The following is a 12,923-nucleotide window of genomic DNA, read 5'->3' as shown; positions in this document are numbered from 1 at the left end:
CAACAAAAGGTAGATAGATATAATCTGCAAAGAATGTTAACCAGGCTTGGACAAATTGTGAACCTCACTTCTTCATCTGTAGAACTAGTTTTATGTTAGACGAGTCATCCACAGTACTTTTTTTGCCCAGGACACCTGGGATGTACCACTTTGTTGTCAGGGTTGGTACCTGTCGGTGACAATGATCGTCAGAGGGGAAGAGGGCAGGGGTGTGCTTGCACCTGCCTTCCTGCAAGCTGCGAATCATTGAGTCAGGGAACCTACTACTTCTTTCCATATGTAAGATTATGTAATCTTAGTGAATATTCAAGTGTTTAGTATATATTAGGCCAGTGGACTTGCTCTTGTGGAAAAGAAATTTAAAAATATCCTTCTGGAGCTCAGAGGTTAGTTGGAGAGGTAAGGCACATACTTATACTGACAGACAGATGAGAAATGATATACGCTACATGAAGATTTACAATAAAGGTTTATTTCAAGTCATATCATTTTGGTCTGGAATTATCATTTTCAAGAATTTGGGATTATCGTGTGTGACCTAAATTTGATAGCATTATGCTGTAATGTATGTTTTAGGCCCTAAATATTCCATTTCCCACCTAAAATAAGCATAAGCAAAAGGTTAAGAAGATTGTATCCAGATGTTTGTTATTAGAGGCAGCCTAGTGTACCCTTCTAGTTTCCCACTGAAAATTAAAATTCTACTAATTGGAAACTTCTATGTTAAGCTGAGAATGATTTAACTTCTAGACTTACCAGATTTTGAAATGCAAATATTAATTGAAATCAGAATTACTAATTTAATATGATCAGAAGTATCTGAGTAGATAACTAAAATCAGAAAATCGTAATCTAGACAGAGCATTAAGATTTTATAGAGGTGCTTGACTTAGCAAGTTTTGTATACTTTTTTAACTTCAAAACAGATATGATTTGGTTACCTTGGGAAATGTACTTCGATGAAGTTCTGAGGACGTGCAGTCAGAAATAGGGTGGAAAGGAGAGGGTGCCTGTGAAATACCCTGGAGGGAAAAAACTCATTTATCAGGCATATGATCTTCCGAAATCCACTTAAATTTTCATCTATAAAATGATGGACAACACCAAATGCTCTCTAATAATACAACCAGCAAATTTGCATGATTGTATGAACCTCAGTTCATGTAAGGACTGTACAAGGCATGTGGGTGCTTATTTTCTCCCTTTATTAATGTACATCCATTGGACCTTCACTACCTTCTCACCTTTCATTTTCTGTAAGTTATTTCATCCATTCCCAGGTCTCAAGTTACTTGTGTTTTAATAGTGCTCTCATTCGGCTTTGCAAACTTGATTATTGAGCTTTCTATCCAATCTCTATTTGTCTTGAAAGAAAATATCAGATCCAGTGTGTTCTATATTCATATCTAATTTGGAGTCATAGGGATTAACATCTGTATTTTCATCTAGCTTATCACCATATTTTATTAATGTATTATCTTTCATGCTTGTCCCCTCTTATTTATTTCATGTGCTCTGGTACTCAGTTAGCTATAGTCATAGCACTTGTGATCACCTGCCATATTCTCTTCATTTCTTGGTTTATATTTTCTGTCAGCTTTGCCATTTTACAGGTACATCACATCTAGAATGAAAGCTGCCTGAAAACAGACTGTTAATCACCTTTGTGTCTCCAGTGCCAAGTACATGTTACAGTTTACCTTGGAAAAACTAAAGACCTGAGATGGTGTCTAAGCAGTGTTTAAAAAAAACATGAAATAGGCAATCTCTCTATTTAGGAGGCAGCAGTCCCTGAATAGACTGCTCTTAATTTTGCACTTGAATAAGAGACCATCGAAGAGAAGAAAGATCCTGACTAGTAGACTTCTTTTAGTTCTCTGTGATATATTTATTTGGTAATGACATAGCAATCTACTTTTCCTTGCTAGAAAATTTGGCAGCTGTTCTTACTCTTACTTTCTTACATACATTCAGCAGTAAATGTCCCTAATTTTATCTTGTAATAGGTTTTAAATAACCCTTTCTCCATCTCCATCATTCTTAGGGCAGTTAATAGAATTTCTTATGCATGTCAGTATAACACTTTTCTAATTGCTCTTCCTCAGTCTTTCCTCCACAATTCATTTTAATTCACAGTATGGTATGTCTTACCAGTGTTGAAATTCTTTTAGTGGCTCTTAAATTTCAAAATCAAGTTAAATACCTAAATGTTACACGTGGTCTTAATGAGTTGCCAGTTTTTCTGTCCTTCCCATGCAGTTAATCTCTCATTTCCCAACCATGCTGATGTGCTGTCAGCTGTATGCTTGTGTCAGCTTCTGAGTCCCTGTTCCTTATTTTTCCCTCCAGGATTCACTAGGAATCTTTTGAAGGAAACTTGTCTAATTCTTCCAGTATAGTGGGTTAGGACCTTTCCTATGCACTGTCTCTGTGTCTGCTTTATATTGTAATAATGTTTGTGTGATGTCTCTGTTAGACGTAAAGTTTCTTGAGGCTATGTGTGTGTGCATGCTAAGTCACTTCAGTCGTGTCCGACTTTTTGCAACCCTGTGGACCCACTGGAGTGGGCTGCCATGCCCTCCTCCAGGGGATCTTCCCAACCCAAGGATCAAACTCACTTCTCTTACGTCTACCTGCGTTAGCAGGCAGGTTCTTGACGCTGGTGCCACCTAAGTATCATGTCTCTGATCTCTCTATTCTAGTACTTAGCAGAGAGAGTCACCCAACATTTCTCTCCTGTCCGTCATGAATTAATACATGATTGTCAGAGATTGATTTGTGTCTATAGATTCAGTGTGGTATGAATCATTGAGTACTTAATATATGCCAGGTATTGCTCTAAGCACTTTACATGTGTTAACTCATTAAATTCTCTTAATCTATTAGGTAGGTTTTAATATTATTATCACTTTATAGACAAGGAAACTAGGCACAGAGAGAAGTGAAGTGATTCACTTGAAGTCAGTAAAGTTTCAGGGCCTGGATTCAACCCAGACTGCCTGGCAGCAGGTAGACTTACCTCCATTACTATACTCTCAAGTGAGAGTTGACTGGAGGATTTTGACATGGAATGGTTATTGGGTGTATCATACGTATTTAATTCTTTTGCTTATAACTCTTTAGAGCAGTACTCAACTGGAGGTGATGTTGCCCCACAGCAGACATTTGGCTCTGTCTGTAGACGTTTGGGGGATGCTGCTAAGCATCCTGTAATACCCTGCTTCACCTTCAACAAAAAAATATCCTGTCCAAGATATCAGTAGTTAAGAGTGAGAAATCCTGCTTTAGAAAATGTAGGAGTGTAGGATAGATTTTACCATGATTTTTTTTTTCCCAATAAAAGATTCCATGTTCAAAGACGTCACATTTATAATTCCCTTTAGTTTTCACCTTCATTCCTTTAGGAATTTACTAGGAAATGATTTTGTTTGTTCAGTTCAGCATTCAGCAAACCTGTATAAATGATGTGCATTGTATCAAGTACTTCAGTTGTAGAAATAGAAAAATTCAAAAGATTCAGTCCTTGCTGTCAGGAAACCTTGGAACCTAACAAGGGGTTACTTAACACAAAAAGACAAAACTCTTTAGAATGTTACTTTCAGCCTTACTAGAGCATTCTGAATATAAAGTAATCATTGGATGATTGATTGGGTGAACTTTGTACCTTTGTTTCCAAACATGAAATAAAAATTCAGAGCATCTCTGAAGAATAGTATAGAAATGAGTTTTTAATGTTTTGAGTGTTTTAATATATATGCTTTTCACTTAAACATTTTTAATTATAAAAAGTATATGTAGTCATTGTAGAATAGATGTATGTAAATTTTGAGATGAAAAGTCCTTCCTCTTTCCTAATATCAGTCTCTCGAAGTAATCACTTTAAAAGTTCACTTACATTCTTGTAGGCATTTTAATGCCAATAGCATAATGATACAGCATCTTTGCTGTATAATATTGCAATTGCTTTTCCCATTTAATGTATCATGGTTTTCTTTCCGTACATTTAGGTTTACTATTTTTTCTGAAGCAAATTTTTTCTTTGGATGCATCATAATTTGTTAACCATTTCCTCATTGAGGTACATCTACAATCTTTTTGCCATTACAAGCAGCACCACAGTAAATAATCTTGTTCATATATTGTTGCACAGTAGTGTTAGTATTTCTGTAGGACACATTTCCAGAAATAACAGTGTATAGAGGAAACTTCTTTATTTTTATCAAATAACCCTGCCAAAGGCTGTACTCTGGCCAATGGTGTCAGATAGTGCTCTTTTTCCATTTTCCTTTGCAATGCTGGATGCTAATAAAAAAGTAGAAATTCTGCTTATTCCTCTGCCCCCTTTAACCCTCTGCCCCCCCCTTCTTTTACCATCTCCTCTTTTCAGTCCTCCTCTCCCTTCTGCTTGTCCCTCCCTGCTCCTCCATTTCCTCTGCCACACCTTTCTTTGAGTAGTGTATTTTGAACTGGTCTGTTTATTGGTTTGTAGGAGCTCTTTATGTATATTAATCCCTTCTGTGTATTTCCCCACATACACTATGTTTGCTTGTGGTATCTTTAATTGGAAACATTTAAAAATTTTTATGTAAAATTTGTCAGTCTTCCTTACCTGAAAATTAAATATATTTTTATGTTTTCTTTATGTTCATATCTTTAGTCATTAAGGAATTTATATATGATACACTGTAAACCTATGATAGGGTCTTTTCCCCAAATGAATAGCCAGTATTCCCAATACAATATTGAATATGACCCATTCTTTCCCTGCTGGTTTGAGACATTTCTTTGCACATGTTGAATTCCTACTTTTTTAGAAGACTGTGTATAACCTGTATTTTTGTTGTTGAGTCACTTAAGTCATGTTCGACTTGGGACCCCACGGACTATAGTCCACCAGTCTCCACTATCCATGGGATTTTTCCAGGCAAAAATGCTGGAGCGTGTTTCCATTTCCTTCTTCAGGGGATCTTACTGACCCAGGATCGAACCCGTGTCTCCTGCATTGGCAGCCGGATTCTTCACTGCTGAGCCATGAGGGAAGCCCCTTGTAACCTATATATTCATATGTACTTTTCCATACATTTAATTCTTATTTTTATGTATCTCAAACATAAATATATTCCTATTGGTTCATTTGCAGATGCTCTATTCTAATTCGTCAGGCTGTTTTTGTGCCATTACCACATTTAAATTATTTCAGCTTTATGATTGATATCTGGTAGTTCCAGTCAACTATCATTATCCTTAAGTTTAAAAATTTTATTGGTCATTCTCTCACATTACTTTTTCAGGTGAACATTAGCTTAGCATGTTTTCCCCCACAGTAGTCCCATTGGATTTTGTAATACCATCTCATTTTTTTTAATGTACTCTTTAGACTTACTTGTATATGCCATGTGCTACATCACTTCAGTCGTGTCTGACTCTTTGCAGTCCTATGGACTGTAGCCATTCAGGCTCCTCTGTCCATGGGATTCTCGAGGCAAGAATACTGGAGTCAGTTGCCATGCAATCCTCCAGGGGATCGTCCTGACCCAGGGATCGAACCCAGGTCTCTTCTGTCTCCTGCATTGGCAGGTGGGTTCTTTACCAACGGCACCACCTGGAAAGACACTTAAGCAAATTTAAAAAACACACTAGGTTCAAGCCAAGTTGAGATATAAATTTTGTGTTCCTGTTTATGACTAGGTATATATTTATTCCAGCACTTTTTGATCCTGTAATTGGCTAAAATCACTTAAAAAAATAAGAGAGGTTAATGGGTACAGCAGTATCCAGTGAAGCTAAAGATACTTGACAGTAAATATGTATTGACCACGAATTCTGGCAAGGATGTTCTATGAACAATGATGAGATAATTCCAAAGAATAAGATCTGACAATTTTTTTTTTTAGTTGACAGTATTTTAAAATAGTTGGTGTGCTTTTACAAATACAATATTTATTATAAAATTGTTGTCAGGTAGAGGGTTTAGGTAGTGATATCCTTATCTTGCCCATGGGATAAACTCAGTCTTTGGAGTATTTGATGACTCAGTCTAGGCTCAAGTTCATGAATTTTCTGGTGGCAGAGACTTAGATTTCTAGACATACTAGAATTGATTACTGCAAGGTGGAAGATACCTATAGAGTTTAAAGCATCCTAGGAATGAAGAAGTGGATGCTTTATTAATGGCTAGGGAAAAGTTAAGGAATTATAAACAGAAGAGAGATGGCAGCATATTTTATGGAGAAATCATTATTACATATAAGTTTTTATGGTTTTTGTTTTACCTCCTCTTAATTTAGCTTTTCCCATTTTAAACAGTAATTATCCTCCCTAACTTAGTATATTTAATATTATTTGTTTTACTCTACTTATTGAATGAGAAAATAGCCCTTGAAAATACATCTATGAAAGATTATTTTTTTAAAGAATGCTTTCCTTCAAAGCTTCAGTGTTACATAGTCTTTAAAAATGTCTTGTCGCTGCCCATTCTTTTTCAGAACTTTTGCCCCATTAACACTTAAAAATGACTTTTCTCATGTTGTTTTCCAGGTTCAGGTCAAATCTCATTTCATTTGTTAGAAGTTGTTCCTAATTACTCAGATGCATACTTAGAATTCTGTTGCTTATCGCTTCTACAGCTTAATCTCCACAGCTTTTATAATTGTCTCAGAATAGTGTAGAAGCTCTTTAATCACCATGTGATGCATATCTTTTTTTTAAAAAAAAATCTAGCTGTGTCACTGCCCAAGGTTGTATAATCCTGACAAAGCAACTGTTTTGAACCTTAGTTTCTCTAAAGTAGGAATAATTATACTCACTTTGCGTGGTTGTTGTGAAGGTAAAAGAGCATATGCAACCCCTGGCAGAAGAGCCTACCTGAGTACCCATAGCAAGAGTCAGACTGGCTTCTGGAGCCCAGGTCTCTAAGCATTTGGAGGTGGCTGGTAGTAAGTGCAATAGGTAGGTAGAAAGTAAACTGAGGTTATTGCCTGAAGAAGAGAACTAAGATAACTTGCAGAAGCAACAGGGATGAACTCATGGTTTGACATTTTAAACCCTCAAGGCTTTATCATTCAACTCTTTCTTGAATGCTAGTTGTGAGCAGAGCCCTGTGTCTGTGCTGGGCTCTGTGTGGACAGGTGTACGAGGCAGTTCCTGCCCTCAGAGAGCTGTAGCATTCTAGTACTGATTGTGTTTTAAAGACCAAAGGGATGAATCAGAAGAGGGTAATTTTGTGGATATGTAAATGGAAAGTTTCATTAAGTTTAGCAAGTCTGTTACAGTTGTGGAGAGCTAGGGAGATTTAGCTTTGAATCCTTTAGGAAGGAGTATACATTGAATATACGTCTTCAGGATGAGAGACCTGCATGTTCAAGAGACAGATCTAAATGGTTTCTGCTACTTAGATTTTAGCCCCCAGGAAGGAAGTGGAAGCAGTTCTGGAGGAAGCAGCCCAGCAAGGGGTAACCACTAGGAACTAAGTAACCACTAGCAAAGAAGAAGGCTTTGCTTTAGAGATAGAGGTGAACTGGACAAGTAGGCGGGCTGATTCAGTACAGACCCTGCGACTAAGGTGGTCACTTCTTTGTTCCTTGTTTTTGTTTGGGGGACTTTTTTTTTTTTGGTTTATGTAACAAGCTGGTTGGACTTGATTAACTGGATAGCTGTTATTTTCATTGAAAAGAAGAATCTAAAAGGTGGTCAGTTCTTCATCCTGCTAGAGACCAAACACTAATCACTAATATATGACTCTTCAGAATATGTTTCTTTTTGTGAGCATGATTTGGTGGGTGGGTTTTACACGACTTGGGGGAGGACTTTGATAATTTTTCTTTGGAGTGGTACATTTTTCTTTACCTTCTAAGGGGCTGTTTGATTTAAGGGATATCTTAATGGTTTGGGAATGATAGACGCATTCACAGAACTAGAAACCTTTTAATTTACTTCATTGTGTAGATGGGAAAACTGAAGCTAGTGAAATTAAACAAACTTTAAGCTGTAAGGTAGACAACACTTAATTCGTGGTAGAGCAGTACGGAGTCCAAGCTCCTTTTTTCCATCCAGGACTCATTCCATACTGCCATTACTTTGGGACTTCTTGAAAATGTAATGCTCAATTTCTTGAGGTTGTTATACAGAAAATGAATTTCTAGTTGGTTTGAGAAGATGAGGGAATACAGTAAACATTTTACATTTTTATGTGATGGATATATGTATCTCTTATTGATCCATGACTGGTTATTTTAGTTATTAGTTCATTTCTGACCTGTGTCAGTAGATTTTACTTGTCATCAGTTTGATGCTAGTTATGAAGGGAACTGTGTAATGTGGTTGGATAAATGGAACCACATCACACTGCTATTAATAACAGCTTAATAGAAAATGTATTGAGCATATGCTTTTGTTGACTACGGATAACATCAAATTGAATTAGTGTATTTCCAAAATAGGCTGAAGCAAGGTTCTCTCTCAAGGGGAGAGTTCTAGGGTTGGAATTACTGAACCTGCTGAAATAGCATGCAGAATTTTGTGTGCTGTGTATTTTTCTGTCAAAAGTGTCCCATTATTCTCAATAGCTTTTTCAAAGGGGTATCTGACTGAAATAAGAAGATTTATGAACCATTGCTTTAATGGTTGATATTCAGATTCTTTTTTTTTTTTTCTAAATAAGGCTTTCATTTGTATAACCAAATTTTTGAAATACTGCATCTTTGGTTTGAGGTGTGATATCCTGTAGATAGAAATCACCAGAAATGAAAAAGATTTACTGCATCCCCAGAAACAGCCCTGGTGGCTCAGATGGTAAAGAATCTATGTGCAATGCAGGAGACCTGGGTTTGATCCCTGGGTTTGGAAGATCCCCCGGAGGAAGGCATGGCAACCCACTCAAGTATTCTTACCTGGAGAATCCCCATGGATAGAAGAGTCTGGCGGGCTACAGTCCATGGGGTCACAAAGAGTTGGACACAACTGAGTGACTAAGCACAGCCAGAAATAGTATGAATTCATATTGTGACTTTTCTTTATGCTTAAAGACCTTTTATTTCATTTTATGACCCAACTAATTTTTATGAAACTCACCATTAAAGTATTTCAATGTACTAAATGTATAAATGAGTCAAGGGGTTTTTTACACACAAAATAGAAGGTATTAAAATTAGCTTTAATTATCTTAAGTTTTATATTCACTATATTCCCTAAAGTATACCTTAATAAGTATTTTATAATGGGGGGGGAATAAAAGGCAGGAGAAGTGGGAATTAACCTTGTATTACTTGGATTGAGACATTTTTATGCTGAGCCTTTCCCTCTATTTTGACAGAGTCCAAAACCTGCCATGCGTCTGTATCAGTCAGGGTGTTCTCCCCACCTACACACAGCACTCCCTCATCCACCCTCCCCCCCCATCATCATCCTCATCATGTTCTCAGTCTCCTCCCTTTTCATTCACTCACCCCTTCCTACATTTGCTAGAATTTTGAAACTGCTTTTATCATGGAAATCAAACCCCTTCAGAATTCTCAACCTGTTTTCTTAGTGTTTTTTCCACTTCCTTGCTTAGTTCGTGTATATCCTCTCAAACTCCAAGGTCTAGAAAGTCAACTTTATTTTCTTTTCTGCCATTTCCAACCATATCCCTTCGCTCTCTTTTCCCACTTAAATCTTGGCTCCTTTGAAGCCTCTGTCTTTTCCCTAACCAGCCTTTAGTTCATCTTCACTGCTGTCCTTTCCTGAACAACCTCACAATCACTGTTCCTTGAGCACTAAGACTTTGGCAGCTGACTTACAGTTTTCTTCTGTGCTGTGAGCTCTTCATGATCATAGCTTGTGCATTCATGTGGGAAAACAAGTCCAGTGCTCTGAACTTGGCAATTCCTTGACCAGCTCATTTCCAGTGACCTTCACCTTTCATCAGCAATTCACTGATGAATTCCCTCCCTTCAACTTCCTCTCCCCTCAAATCATGAAATCACTTGTCCCATTCTGACTACAACCACTTCATTGTATTTCTTACGTCATGGACTTTTCTTGACCTTTGGACCCCAACTTTCAGTGCATCAGCACTCTTCCTTTATCATTTGTTTAATCCAGCTTAGAGTTCGTGATTTATAATTTCAATAACTCCCCTTTTTTGTTGCCGTTACCTTCAACCACCTTTATTTCTTTGCCCGTTTTTTGTATCTGTTGAGTAGAAACCTACCTCTGAATGATGCAGTCAGTATCTTCTCTGTACCTGTTCCTGAATGACTGAACATTGCTAGAAAAAGTCATATGGACAGGCAGATTGATTCCACTGCACGTTCATTATTGCAAATCTTAAATGGGCAAATCTCAATCTTAAATACTGTAAATGTCAGTACTATCCAACAGTTCCCCTATTTTGGTGTGTGTTCAACTCATTTCTTGTGCAAAAATTATTGAAAGCCTCATTTGCTTCACCAGTCTTTTAACTTTTTTCAGTCACCCTCAGTTTCACCAGTTAACTGGTTGCTATGTTATGGAGAAAATAGGAACTAGCTATTAGGAGTTTTCATCTTCTAGCTTCTCAACATGAAGGCAATGGCAACCCACTCCATTGGGTATTCTTGCCTGGAAAATCCCATGGGCAGAGGAGCCTGGTGGGCTGCAGTCCATGGGGTCGTGAAGCGTCGGACACGACTGAGCGACTTCACTTTCACTTTTCACTTTCATGCACTGGAGAAGGCAATGGCAGCCCACTCCAGTATTCTTGCCTGGAGAATCCTAGGGACAGCGGAGCCTGGTGGGCTGCCGTCTAAGGGGTCGCACAGAGTCGGACACGACTGAAACGACTTAGCAGCAGCAGCAATAGCAGCTTCTCAACATACCAGTCTGGTTTCTATTGTAGTAAAAGTGCCTTTCTCCTATTTTAGTTCAGTTTCTACCTGTGCTTTATGGCCCATCCCTTTCTGCATTGTCAGAAATTCTAAAACACCTGACATGATCTTGTTTCTTCCTGATATTTTGAACCAGGCCTTCTCAATTTTACTTTCTTCACCAGATGATCCCATATAACATTTTTGCTACCATTCTACCACGTTCCCCCCATTTCCAGTCAGATTTTTTTTAAAGAGTCATTGGTCTGTATATCTACACAATTGCTTATCTAAGCCCTTGGGACCAGATTTGACTCAGAAATCAGAAGTTTTTGGATTTCAGAAAGCATTAACACCTGTAGTGTGATATCCCTGATGGGATTTGGGGCAGCACCCTATGATCATCACATTGTTATTTCTGCACTGGAATGTGTGGCTTTTCACTTTAAGTGAAGTAAGGGCTGCAAAAAGCTTCACTTCAGGTCAGGTTTTACTTCCAAATGAGGTTAAAAAAACCTTGATTTTTTTTTTTTAGAGCTTTTGGACTTTGGAATCATGTGTAAGAGATAGTGGACATGCACTTGCAGCTACTTCTGTTTTCTCAACTTCATTTTCTTTTTAACCCGTTCTAACATTTCCTCCCCTCATGTCTCTCAAGTGATTCTTGCTAACTCTACTAATGACCTTTATCTAAAGGGCTCGCATCACTGGTGAATGATTTTGTTCGTCTCACTTGCTTGAACAGCAGCCTCAGACTCTGGTGATGCTAAATCCCCTTAGCTTTGGGCACCATTCACCCCCAGCCTTCCTCTCTCACCTTTTTGCAGGCCTTGTCCTCTTTCTTACTGTCCTCTGTCTTAATGATTAAAGGTTGCGTTTCTTCCAAGGCTTTGTCCTCAGACCACTTGTTTTCTTCCTCAGTGTTCTCTGCCGTGATCTCACTTATGTCAGTGCCTTCAGCAACTGATTATGTGCCGATGAGTCACAAATAAATACTCCAGCCCAGACTTCTTCTTTGAGAGTGACCATTTATTTTATCTTTTCCTCTAGTTCCCTTCCCCCTCATGTTCTTACATCATTTTCTGGGCTTCCAGTTGTGTTAGAACGAACATTGGGTTCTTTGCTGTGACTTAAAGGTCCTGCATTGCCCGACCATTGCCTCCTTCTTCAGCTTCATTTAACTCTGCTCCCTCTCTCCTCCACTTTCACTCTCTCTGTTTGAAATGCTCTTCTTTGCAGTTTATTCCTATTCATTTGTTTTGCATCTTAACTCTTGTTTTCATGTCCCTTGTCACCAAATCATATATGGATTATAACACTAGTGACAGTTTTAATTTTACTTATATTTTTGTGATCAGTTAGTACCTATTCTCCACTAGACTTTCTCAGTACAAGGATTATGTCTGTTCTTGTTCAACATTTTATTTCCAGCATAATGCTTGGCATACAGTAGGCAGATAACAAATGTTTTGAATGAATTATATACATTAATTTGCCTTTTCTAATTTTTAAACATAATTTCTGTATATACACTTACCAGTGCAGCAGTGCAGTTTCCATAGTTTTATGTGGACAAAATCCTGATGGTACTCTTACTGAAAATAATAAAAGTTCATTCTAAAGAATTCCATGAATTAAATATATATATGTGTGTGTGTGTGTGTGTATTTTTTAAAGGTTCAAATGCATAAAAGTCTTACTTTGACCTAGCTCATAATTTTATCTTCCTTCATGTTCTTAATTTTTCAATTTTGACCTCTTTGCCCGTATTTTATATAGATATCAAGTATCTATACTTGTGTGCTGCAGTCCATGGGGTCGCAAAGAGTGGGACACGACTGAGTGACTGAACAACAAATGAAGTATCTTACTAAGTCTAGTATTATGTCCAAGTAAAATATATGCAGTGTCTAGTACAATTCAGCAGACTCTCAACTTGCTCATCAGTTTGTAGGTATCATGATTAAAAATAGTTTAACCATCTGCTAACTGACTGAACAATTTTAGTGTTGTGAAAGGGCGTGGTAGGAGAGAGAGAGAGAGGGTCTAGGTATAATGTCAGAACGAGGCTCAGTGCAGAAACCACCTTGTGACCTCTTA

At 37.7% G+C, this 12,923-nt stretch overlaps 1 protein-coding gene across 1 annotated transcript in view; it reads left to right on the top strand.

The window, feature by feature from the left end:
• The window catches only part of HBS1L (HBS1 like translational GTPase), a 78,438-nt gene that overhangs the window by 35,168 nt on the left and 30,347 nt on the right, over positions 1–12,923 (top strand). The gene's annotated exons all lie outside the window — the stretch shown is intronic.

The sequence above is a fragment of the Cervus elaphus genome, chromosome 26 (assembly GCF_910594005.1).
Source record: "Cervus elaphus chromosome 26, mCerEla1.1, whole genome shotgun sequence".
NCBI classification, from domain to species: Eukaryota; Metazoa; Chordata; class Mammalia; order Artiodactyla; family Cervidae; genus Cervus; species Cervus elaphus.
Note: the sequence above shows the minus strand (reverse complement) of the source record. Positions and strands in the feature narration are given on the sequence as shown.